General features: G+C 39.7%; 1 protein-coding gene and 2 long non-coding RNA genes across 8 annotated transcripts in view; 1 reads left to right on the plus strand and 2 right to left on the minus strand.

Annotated features, from left to right (window-relative positions):
* Positions 1 to 1,903: 1,903 nt before the first annotated feature.
* The window catches only part of LOC135112542 (uncharacterized), a 25,686-nt gene continuing 15,048 nt past the window's right edge, over positions 1,904 to 12,541 (minus strand). The window contains exons 1-6 of one of the 6 annotated variants that reach the window (XR_010274432.1): positions 9,676 to 9,869; positions 7,006 to 7,077; positions 5,823 to 5,946; positions 5,061 to 5,267; positions 3,828 to 4,001; positions 1,904 to 3,269 (exon numbers count right to left, since the gene is read on the minus strand). This is a non-coding gene — a long non-coding RNA (uncharacterized LOC135112542). Of the gene's footprint in view, positions 3,270 to 3,827; positions 4,002 to 5,060; positions 5,268 to 5,822; positions 5,947 to 6,623; positions 6,848 to 7,005; positions 7,078 to 8,245; positions 8,265 to 9,643; positions 9,870 to 12,541 lie in introns of those variants that run through there. The other 5 variants (XR_010274433.1, XR_010274434.1, XR_010274435.1 and 2 more) reach the window with 5 other exon arrangements.
* Positions 9,224 to 12,541, plus strand: part of LOC135112540 (nuclear pore glycoprotein p62-like) — a 14,909-nt gene continuing 11,591 nt past the window's right edge. Inside the window, exon 1 of the mRNA XM_064026990.1 lies at positions 9,224 to 9,377. The gene's annotated coding sequence lies outside the window, so the exon portion shown is untranslated. The remainder of the gene's footprint in view (positions 9,378 to 12,541) is intronic.
* The window catches only part of LOC135112543 (uncharacterized), a 2,227-nt gene continuing 1,386 nt past the window's right edge, over positions 11,701 to 12,541 (minus strand). Inside the window, exon 3 of the long non-coding RNA XR_010274437.1 lies at positions 11,701 to 12,539. This is a non-coding gene — a long non-coding RNA (uncharacterized LOC135112543). The remainder of the gene's footprint in view (positions 12,540 to 12,541) is intronic.

Here is a 12,541-nt window from a genome sequence, read left to right on the forward strand (position 1 = left end):
TTCCTAAATACATATCATTAATAATTGGAGAAAAACTACAGGACACTTCGTTAAGTTGTTTACTTACTATGTAGGAGATTACTGGTCTTGTTCTTCTATATATACATCCGGCACGTCGTCAATAGCCCAAGCACTCTCTTCATTGGAGGAATATAGCACTCTTGATGTCATGTTTTTTATCATTGACTTTGATTGATGCCTTGAAAGTCGTATAGTCACTGCTGGATGTGGAAGCAACACACAGCTTCGCTAGGATGATGTCTCTTACGGTTTCTGTTATTAGCTTATTTCTGTCTTTTGTTTTCACACGGTTTACACTAGAGAAGCAGCGCTCACAGTCAGCATTAGCATGAGCCAAAGAAAGACATCCTAGTGAAAAGTCTGAAACAAGCTTAAACTTGGGGTTTCCATCACTATCCTCCAGAGTTTTTATGGCACACCAAAATTTATCAGGCTGGTTGTAATTCCTCTTGTCCACTTTTTCGCCATGTTGGTAATGGATTCAGGCAGATCTTCTGCGGCAAGCTTCTTCCACTCATCGTCCAGTTGCTGGAGGGTAGAACCATCCTGGGCAATGATTCGGGGAAGGTGTGTCGCGAGGAGCACCAAACTTTGCTCTTGCACTTTGCCCTGGATGCCTAGAACACTGGCTGGCTCCAGCATATGCATTCTTGAAAGGACTTCATCTCCGAAATTAAATCTCTTCCTGATCTGTTCTGCTGCTACTATCAAAAATAATCTGCAGTAGAAGCGAAACTCATACATTTCCTTTTTTTGCTTGCTTAATTCTGGATTGTCTGTTATTGCTTTTAAGACAGATGCAACCAAATACACCTGCTCTAGCATCAAGAACTCACGTTGATATCTTGGATCAACTTTTGAAAGCATGGTTTTCACAGTGTATTCATGGTTCATGTACATCAGTAGCAATTCTTTATATAAATTACAAACTTGCCTGTGCAATTCAGTTATGACCACTCTTTCACTTTGAAATAAAAGGTTCAGCTGAGTAAACCTTGGTAATACTGAAGAAAGGAAGCAGTAGTAAAGCCTGGTAAATGGATTGTGCAGTTGTTCATAAGCACTTCTAACTGTGCTACCACAAGTTTTCGTCTGTTGAAAATTTAATTCAGTAAAGAATGTCTGAAGAGGGCTCCACTGCTCAAGCATCCTTTTCACAACAGCCATGTAGGAAAGCCAGCGCATTCTAGATGGCAATAAAATCCTAAGCTTTTGAGCCCCAGCAAACTCTCGAAATTCTACAAATTGTGCCAATCGTTTTGAAGAGTTCTTGAATGTGTTGTGGACATCATGAGCTAGTTGTTCAATAGCATCAGGTAATTGTTCAGAGGCATGCTTCAGAGGCACATATATGGGCAGAATGGCACACACATTTCATAATAAAGATTCCTGGGCAAAGTTCCTTTAACCTGCTACTCACAGAGTTATTAGGCCCCATCATAGTGCTGCATCCATCAGAACCAAAGCCAATGATATTAGAAATAGGTATACCATTTTCAGTAAATGTTTTCATTATCTCTGAAAACAACCTGGCAGCTGTAGCACCTTCATTAGCTTTACTAGGATCACTACTAAATAACGGCACTAAATCCCAAAATTTGGTGACAACAGCATTTCCTTCAACCACTCTTACCATGATGCATAAATTCTGAGAGACCGATATATCTGTGGATTCATCCACAAGAATGGTGAACTTGTTCTGCTTCAAGATGTTAATGAGCTCTTGTTTTGTGAGTGTGCCATAACATTACCACACGCTCTTTATCAATATCATCATCATCATCACCATCATCATAGGACACACACACACACACACACACACCGTAAGCTCCCTACAAGACAGTAAACACACAAATATGAGTGAAAAATGAAACTAGAGGAATAATAATCAACATTTTATTAACGTAAGGTGAGATTACATCCTGAGAAGAGTTTGCAGACGAGGGTAAAGAATTTCTCCTGCCCATCTCGAATAAACGGAAATACAACAGGGGAAAGGCACACACAAAAAAAATATACATATACATGATTATGTATTTGTCATTACTAAGATCATTTCTTGGTTAGCACTCCCAAACAACACCCACCTCTCTCTCTCTCTCTCTCTTTCTGTTCTGCAAGGCCACACACAGTTGGTCAGGCTATTAAAGGCATTTTTTTTTCCACTGGTGAGGCAGAGTAATTGTTAAACTATCACCGGAATCATGAAAAACACCCTTGAAAACCCCAGTAACTTCCATTACAGCCAGTTAAACTGTAGAATCATGAAAAACATCCTTGAAAACCCCAGTAACTTCCACTACAGCCTGTTTAACATTAAAAACATGAAAAACACCCTTGAAAACCCCAATAGCTTCCTGAAAAACGTCCTTGAAAACCCCAATAACTTTTTTTTATTAAATATTCAGTCAGACAACCGGGTGTGGGCGTGTTTGGGAATACAGCCATACTAATACTGCACATTTTATCAGTTATGGTAATATAATTTATTCTTAAACACTAATGGAATGTTTACTTAATATACAGGTAACAGGATTTGCTTGTTTGTTTACTAAAGATTAATGCACTTTTTTTTTTTTCTCTCTCTCTCTCTCTAATCATGGTAATAAACACTATTTTTCTTTCTAATTAAGTGTATACAGCCTTTTAAACTCATTGGAATCATGAAAACACCCTTGAAAACCCCAGTAACTTCCACTACAGCCTGTTAAACCTCTTAAACTATCACTGGAATCATGAAAACACCCTTGAAAATCCCAGTAACTTCCACTATGGCCTGTTAAACCTCTTAAACTAACACTGGAATCATGAAAACACCCTTGAAAACCCCAGTAACTTCCACTACAGCCTCTTAGACTATCACTGGAACCATGAAAACACCCTTGAAAACCCTAATAACTTCCACTATAGTCTGTTAAATTTTAGAACCATAAAAACACCCTTGAAAACCGCAATAACTTCCACTACAGCCTCTTAAACTGTCACTGGAACCATGAAAAATAAAAGAACAAAAATAGATAAAAATAGCCCCCCCAAAAAAGAACGACATGAAAAAACAGCCCAAACTAGCCCAAAACACCAAAGAAAATAGCCCAACGTCAGCCAAACATCCTTCCACCTTAACCTGGCTAATATGCACAGGCTGAGGGCGTGGCAGGGAGCTCAGTAGGCCTGCAGCATCACTAGCAGCAGCAGCATGGATAGGCCGCCCACAATATAGCACACTTCTGCCCCCATTACCCAGAATCCTGCAGAGAGAGAGAGAGATAGAGACGTGGTAAAGATAGAGACAAATAAAGAGATGTAAATTTTGAGAGATAGAGGAAAATAAGAGGTTCAGAGAAAGAGAGAGAGAAATAAAAGAAATATTAGGTTTTAGAACTTATAGTGGCTGAGAGACTAATAAATAAGGAGAGAGAGAGAGAGAGAGAGAGAGAGAGAGAGAGAGAGAGAGAGAGAGAGAGAGAGAGAGAGAGAGAGAGAGAGAGAGAGAGAGAGAGAGAGAGAGAGAGAGAGAGAGAGAGAGAGAGAGAGTACGAGCTATCTCATTCGACATACATCTAGATTGGTGTATACAAGCTTTACCTAATATGTGTAGAGATTTCTGAGCATATACCAGCATCTCTTATGGGTTTGTGTGTGTGTACCAGCCTTACCAAGTGTCAAACAAATAACAAAACAAGCAAACAAATAAAAAAATGAAAGGAAAAGAAAGAAGATAAACAAAAATTATATGAAACAAACAAAAAATGTATATAATAAAAAAAATAAATGAGACACACACACACACACACACAGACACTCACCTCAGGCAGCGATTCCTGGAAGAAGACAGCAAAGAATATTATGTTAGCCACAGCAAGAGTGAGTGCGCAGACAGCCGAGGCCACAAACAACCCAGTACTTCCCCAGCGGGAGAACACAGCCCGCACAGTTGGCCAGATGGTGAAGCCTATGCTGAATGCCACGGCGATCAGTGCCTGTGGGTTGAGGGGAGGTTAGGGGAGGTTAGGCTGGGTAGGTTAGGTTAGGGCACACCGACAACACACCACAATATAAATAAGAAATAAAATAATGTATAAGAAAATAAAAAGCTAAAAAAAGTAAACAAACAATATATTTAACATCACCACAACACCTTTAAACACCCTCAAAATACCCCAAAATACACCAAAATATCCCAAAACACAAAAAAAAACACACCAAAACACCCTCAAAATACCCCAACACACCAAAGCATCCCAAAACACTTCAATAACACACCAAAACACCCTTAATATAGCCCAAAACACCCAAAAACACACCAAAACACACAAAAACATCCCAAAACACTCCAAAAACACACCAAAACACCCTTAAAATATCCCAAAACACCCAAAAACACACCAAAACATCACAAAACACTCCAAAAACACACCAAAACACCCTCAAAATATCCCAAAACATCTGAAAACACCAAAAACACACCAAAACACCCTCAAAATACCACAAAACACTATAAAAACATCCCAAAACACTCCAAAAACACACCAAAACACCCCCAAAACACCACAAAACACTACAAAAACATCCCAAAACTCTCTAAAATCACACCAAAATACTCCTAAACATCCCAAAACACATCAAAACACTCCAAAAACATCACAAAACACTTTAAAACACACCAAAAGTCCCAAAACACCTCCACAACATCAAAAAAACACCCCCTAACCACCCCAAAACACTCCAAAACACACCAAAACATCCCAAAACACCCCAAGACACACCAAAAACATCCCAAAACACTCCAAAATACCCCAAAAACACCTGAAAACACCCTCAGAACAATGAAAGGGAATAAAACACAAAATAACAATAATAAAAACAAAAACAAGAAAACAAGCTGCAATATCGAACAGCAGGAACAGAAAAACACACACACCCTACAAACAAACAAACAAAGATAAATAAATAGATAATAGGATAAAAAAAATAGAAAAAAATAATAATAAAAAACTAAAAATATATAAACCAATACAAAACACAACAAACCCACATACCACCAAAACAAGACAGAATGGAACCTCGCAGGGATGCCGATGATATGCTGGTAATAAGTAACAGAGGAGAGCAGAGAGGAATACAAGCCACTGGAGTCGTGCTCGGAGTAATAGTCGAGGAGAGCAGGAGACAGGCAGCACCACCGTGAAGCCGAGCGGGTCCAGGATCAGACTGCCGAATACCACCTTGCTTGTCCGTGCGTTCTTCTGTGGGTATTATGTTAGGTTAGGTTACGTTAGGTTAGGTTAAGTGAGGTTAGGTTAGGTTAGGTTAAGTGAGGTTAGGTTAGGTTAGGTTAGGTTAAGTTAGGTTAGGTTAGGTTAAAAGAGGTTAGGTTAAGTTAGCATATGTTAGGTTAGGTTAGGTTAAGTTAGGTTAGGTTAGGTTATGTTAGGTTAAAAGAGGTTAGGTTAAGTTAGCATATGTTAGGTTAGGTTAGGTCAAGTTAGGTTAGGTTAGGTTAGGTCAGGTTAGGTTAGGTTAAGTGAGGTCTTTTTTATCTTTTATTTTTTCTCAGTATTTTTTCTTATAGTATTTTGTTGCCTTTGACCAGTGTCCCTCCTATATATATAAAAAATAAAACAAAATGAATAAATAAAGTAAAACAAGAAAATTTTTACGACTTTAAATCATTTTCCCGACATACTTGTGCATCAAGGCGGTGTTGCATGAGCGTTGAGTGACAAATATTGCAGCGTGTTGACAACCAAACACTTTACATCTCAGCTTAGCAACACACACCAACACAACACCCTGCTCACCTTCTCCTTGATGTCCGCAGCCTGTAGTGCCCCTCTGTCCCTGCTGTCCACCTCACCACCACTGCCACCGCCACCGCCATCGCTGCCACCAACTTGCTTGCCAGATCAGAGGGTTGCCATTGCTCTGAAAGTTACATTAGGTTTGGTTAAGTGGGGCCATGGGAAGAGGATGTAGGTTAGGTTAGGTTTGGTTAGGCTAGGTTAGGTTAGGTTTGGCTATGCTTCATTAAGTTAGGTGAGGTTAGGCTAGGTTAGGTTAGGCTAGGTTATGTTAGGTTTGGCTAGGCTTCTTTAGGTTAGGTGAGGTTAGGTTAGGTTAGGTAAGGCTTGGCTAGGTTAGGCTTGCTTAGGTAAGGTTTAGCTAGGTTAGAATTGCTTAGGTTATGTTAGGTAAAGTTTGGTTAGGCTAGCTTGGGATTAAGACACGAGATAGCCAGTCTTGGGGAGGAGGAAACACCGGTAGGCTTCTTTGGGTTAGGCTTGGTTTGGTTAGGGGCAGCTGAGGAGTGTGAAGCTCCACCACGTTAGGTTAAATTTGAGGTAATATTTTAGTCATTTTCTCCCTCAGCATCAAAATTTTCTCACTGTAAAAACTTTTAATTTTTTTTTTCTGAAGGCTACAAAACAAATCACTCGTTTTCCCATCCCAGACCCCTAAACACCACCCCTTTCTTCCTTCACACACACACACACACACACACACACACACACACACACACACACACACACACACAGCACTATACTCCTCTCACAACACAAGAGCAACACTAGGGAACACAAACACGAGGCCCAATAACCAACATCTGGACAGGAAATGGGTGCAACCTTCTGACATATCACAAACTTCCAAACTTCATTATCCTCACACTTCCTCCTCGTGTGCTTTATTTTACTGCTTCCGTGACGTGGCAGAGTGAGGGAGAGCGAGAGAAAGTTTTATCGCCAGCTGGAAGGAAACTACCGCTTTGTTTACATCTGAGAACAGAAAACGCGGGTGTCACTTCTGTCAACGGGATTACTAATCTAAGCTGAGAGAGAGCTGAGCTAAGCTGAGCTAAGCTGAGAGAGAGAGAGAGAGAGAGAGAGAGAGAGAGAGAGATTGTCATATAACCATTTTATACTCAAGATAATAAAAGACAGCAAGAGTTTAATTATTCATTCTTCAAATTTCCCTGTCTCTAACCTTATTTCCACTGTGCTGGTGGTGGTGGTGGTGGTCTTCCTGCTTTTCTTTTTTGTCCCTCTACATTCGTATCTGAAAAGAAAAAAAAATTGTATTACTGAATCAACGCCAATCAACGCCTAACCTAACCTAACCTACAGTGTACCTCTCTATTTACCCTCTACCCATCCCTACAACCTCCAGTACCTCCCCCTGCTAGCACTCTACCACCACAACACCCCGTCCAGACCCAGACATCCCCCAACTTGTAGCTTCATATATCACAACACACGCTATAACACCCCTGACACGCTTCTACTATCAAAGCCCCTCGCAAAATCACCACAGAATCTTTTATTTTACCTCAAGCACACCACTTCTACCCTCAAAGACCCAATGCTTATCTGGAACATGCCTATAACATAACCAAAACACCTCAAAAGCAACTCCAATCACACTAAAACACCTTAACACACAAAAAAAACATCCTAAACACATCGAAAGTGCACCAAAATATGCCCAAACACACTTAAAATACTCCAAAACTCACCCAAATTGACTTAAAACGCATCCAAAACACACCGTACCTACCCAAAACCACACTCAAACTCATCCATAACATCCCAAAACACACTTTAAAACATCCCAAAACACTGAAAACGGCCCAAAACACACTTTAAACACCCCAAAACACACCCAGACTAACCTAAAATACCCACAAACGCACCCACAACTCACCCGTATCCACATATAAACACACCCAAACTCATCCATAACATCCCAAAATACAGTTGAAACATCCCAAAACATTGAAAACAGTCCAAAGCACACTTAAAGCACTCCTAAACAAGCCTAAGACAACCCAAAACACACCAGGAACGCTAAATATTGACTCAAACATCACCAAATCCCATCAACAACCTAAAGCTAAACCCATCACCCCCTAAACACCTCCAGACACACTCCAACACCCCTAAACACCTCCTGACACACTCCAACACCCCCTAAACACACCAAATACACTGAAAGCACTGTCACGGAAGACAAATACTTCAAAGACAGACAGGGCAGCAGGGAAAATTAACCTAAATATTGTTTTCTTAGCATTTTTTCTGTTTTACCACCTCCTCTATTCCTTCTCCCTTCGTATTCCCCCTCTATTTATCTTATTTTCTTACTCATTCAACTCTTATCTACACGTCTGAGTTTAGAAACACGTGGAAACACCAGGAAAAAAACTGCAAAATACGATAAATATTACCGAGGAGACAGCGGAGCCGATCAAGGTCCCGGTCCATGATGGCGGCCGTGACGTCACGGCTAATTTACGTACCGTAACGGATTTCATTTTGAAATTGACCCCTCGAAAAAATGGAGCTAGGCTGGAATGCCTTATATATTCTGACTTGACAAATACTGTAACTTATATCCACAATATTATAACAGCTCCAGCCTGAGTAGTATTTAAAAAATATCCAAATTAAATATGGAAAAAAGGTTGAAATATTCGGCACCATTTAAATCACTGAAAAGTCTGCAACATTTGAATTTTTAGGAACGTAAAAAATTTTAAAAAATCTGAACTATCATCTTACACAATCAAAAGTTACCCGGAACAAGAATAAACAAATAAAACCGAAATTGTGTAAAAAATAAGTGTTGGAACCTAAATACGATTAAAAACCACTGAAAAGTCCACCTATTTTGACTCAACAACAAGATAAAACACTTTAAAAACATACAAACTATTTTTTCAAGCAATGAGAAGTTAGTTACAAGCTGAAATAGAGAGACAATAACACAAAAAGTGTTGTAATCACAACTTTTAACAGGACCATAAACCATTTTTAAAATCTACTTATTTCTCTCAACAGGAACTAAAAAACACTTTAAAAATCATAAGCAATTTTTAGAAATACAAAAGACGTAATTAGAGCGTGAAATAAAAAAGCAAGTTTGTCAAAATACTGCCAAAAAAACACCCCACATTTTCGTAAAGCAACAAAAAATTGAACACAACTCAACACAAGCAACGAAAACACTTCTAAAGCAAATAATTATTTTTATAAACCATAAAAACATGCTATACGAGCAAAATAAAGAAGTTAAGAAAAATACCCAAAAAATATTGGAACCCACAGGTTGAAGCAGGTTGGCAGAGGTAGCCAGGCATCATGGCGGCCCTTGACAGTGGAGAGAACGGCCGCTATTTTGCCTGTTATTCTTCCATCGTAACTAAATGAGGCAATGGCGGATATATCTAGCTAGCGGATATGAAAGCCTAGTCATGTGGCTCCACTTAGTGACGTGTTAGGCTTACAATAAGTGAGAAATGAAGCAGATATTGGCGGACAAATGGGGAAGGCTGCCTCCACCTCAGCTGATAACATTAGGTAAGTGGATTTTTTTTTACGTTTTTATAATTCCTGCCATGGTTAATTAGTAAGAGTTTTGTGGTGGAGGCTTGGAGCGCTTGTGGCACCGTGGAATGCTGAGTCACATCAATATATTCCTAACGAGGTGCAAAAACATGAAATACAAGGCTTAACAATAAACAGTAAGGTTAACCACTGACCTGACAGCCCTGTGTTGTTGTTGTGGGTGACACGTAACAACACTATCACAGTTACCGCCTATTACATCAGACTGTGCAAATTACCTGGCTGGACAAGTGGTGAGCGGGTTTCTTACCAATACTAGCATTGGTGGCCCTGTAGGCACCTCCCGGCAGGCACTAAGCTTGCACCAGCACACGCAGGCAGGCAGCCACGGCCCCTGTCACTGTCTTGTTCTGCGAAAATACATTAAATAAAGCAGCAGTTTATGCCACCCTTTGAACACTGCCTTGGTGCCTGACGTCTGGTGCTATGTCGTCCCTCCCAGCCTGCTCCGCACAGTACGCACCCAAACCTTATCCACAAGACACTTTTAGCTTTCAATAACAAGCACTAACTTCTTTTATATTATACTAAACTAATAGAAAATTAAATATAAAGAATTATAAGCGTGTAAAAATAAATCTCAGGCCATTATAACTGTAATTGTCAAAATATCTAGACGTTACTGATTGAAGCGCCAAATTCAAACTGGTCCTGGCGGGCCTTACACTGCAATGTCTCATCCCTTGTGTGGCGTAATGCGAAATCATTGAAAAGCTTGTGTGAATTGAAGGCTTGGCTTAATACTGTGTTATATCTCAGCTTATCATTATTAAGTATTTACCATTTTACGTTTAAAAAAAACAACAACAATACTTCACAGAGATATCGAAGTATAACAGAGGCTCCCATACTGTAGCTAATGATCGACAAAGAATTACCAGCCTTTCTCTGTGTGTCAAGGAGAGCCCACCTGCATGTAATGAATATGTTTTTAATTAGTCTTTTGTGATTAATCTTTTTAATATATCTGCGCCAATGTAAACTAGTATGTGCTTAGAAGGCTTACCAATGTGTGGGTTGTGGTGGGTTTGGTGCTACTCCAAGGGAACACGTGCTGGACAAGTCTGGGAAGCAATGATGTACAAATAACTGAGCGTATTTCAATTCACATAAGTCTCCCATAAAAATAAAAAGCTGACCTCCGTTTTCTCTCACGAACGTAAACATTTAGGCTATTTTTTTATTTATTTATTGTTTCTCTCTCTCTCTCTCTCTCTCTCTCTCTCTCTCTCTCTCTCTCTCTCTCTCTCTCTCTCTCTCTCTCTCTCTCTCTCTCTCTCTCTCTCTCTCTCTCTCTTGAAAGATACCGCCCTAGAGATATAGAACACACACACACACACACACACACACACACACCACACACACACACACACATACGTACAGTTATGTAACACCCTTAGGGAAACGTACGTGTGTGTGTGTGTGTGTGTGTGTGGTATGAAAAGATATAATTGCTTAAGTACAGCCTCTCTCTCTCTCTCTCTCTCTCTCTCTCTCTCTCTCTCTCTCTCTCTCTCTCTCTCTCTCTCTCTCTCTCTCTCTCTCTCTCTCTCTCTCTCTGACTTTCTACGTATTTTGCCTGTCTGTCCTCGCGCGCGCGCGCGTGTGTGTGTATGTGTGTGTGTGTGTGTGTGTGTGTGTGTGTCTGTCTGTCTGTCTGTCTGGGCCCGTATACACAAAACTTGTTAGCACTAACAAATAGCTGTTAAGGGTAACAAATACCTGTTAAGGCTAACCATTTAGCTGTTAAGCACTAACAGTGGATACAGAAAACTTGTTAGGGCCTTAAAAGTACTGTTAAGGTAAAAGTGCTGTGGAGGACTTTTAGGCTCTTAACAAATTCCTGTTAGTAGAGAAGATGGCGGAGCAACAACAACAACTTCAAAGACGACAGCGAGTGTATTGACAGCGACGGGACGTATTCAACGAGTACAGTGACTTTTCTGAATGTACTGTACTGTATACTGTACAATACAGCATACTGTATACATTACAATATATGTTCACTAAAATAATAAATGTTTAAGTACAGTACAGTACAGTACTGTACTTAATTACCCTTGCTCAGATATGCAGTACTGTGCATAAATATTTGTGATTGGTGCCAGTCTTATTTTCTAAACTACTAAATTTTTGTACATTAATTCATACTGCAGCAGACCAGTGGCTGAGTGAGGTATCATGAAGGTGTGATTGTTGTTGCAGTGCTCTCTCTCTACTAACAAGTTTTTTTCCACTTAAAGTCAAAAATGAAAGATAAAATGAAACAAATACAGTTTATAAAATAATATAATTTGTATTTTTTTCCTTTACATACATGCTACAGTATATAACCTTATGGATCTCATGAAGATTGTTCACCCCAAGCATGTTAGGGTGGACAATCTTCATGAGAGCGAGACTGGGGGTGGACAATCTTCAGCTGACCCGACCATTCCCTAACCTAACCTAACCTAAACTTTGGTGTTGGATGCCGAGAGCAGCTGAGGTGGACAATTTTCAGTTGGGTACTCTGGGGTGGACAATCTTCATGAGATTCAATCTTGTTAATAATACTGCAATATACTGTAAAATCTTAATAAATAAAATAATATATTTTTATTTCCTCAGCATAAATTTCTACTGTACCAAAAATGAAGCCTATACAATTCACTTATTAATTTTTCATATTTTTTGCTGTCAAAGACTGGTAATATTCAATTTCAGCCATCATTAACTTCTGTTTAAGTTCAATGTTTCCCTTCAATGCTAACAATTTTACTTTCCTTTTTTTCAATTTTTAACTTTTCCTTTTCAAGTTTTAATTTGCGTTTTTTCAGCTTTGTATTGTTCATACTCATCACTGACACTTGAACACTTTCTTAGTTTTGGTGTTGATATGCTTGGTTGGGGCCGCAGAGGTTTCAGGTTCAGTGATGGTGCATTCTATAAAGGAGCCATCCTCCAAGAGTTCTAAGTGGTGGGCCTTGTGCGAAGATTGTTGTGGTTGGGGCTGGACTTGGACACTTTGCCAATGAAGCTGAGGGAGTTCACTATCATCCTCTACCTGTTGCTGGGGTGGTTCTTCTCCCAACTCTTCAGTGTCTTCCTGCCGTTGCTGGGGTCTGCAGCTTCCT

Source organism: Scylla paramamosain, chromosome 24 (genome assembly GCF_035594125.1).
Source record: "Scylla paramamosain isolate STU-SP2022 chromosome 24, ASM3559412v1, whole genome shotgun sequence".
Classification (NCBI taxonomy): Eukaryota; Metazoa; Arthropoda; class Malacostraca; order Decapoda; family Portunidae; genus Scylla; species Scylla paramamosain.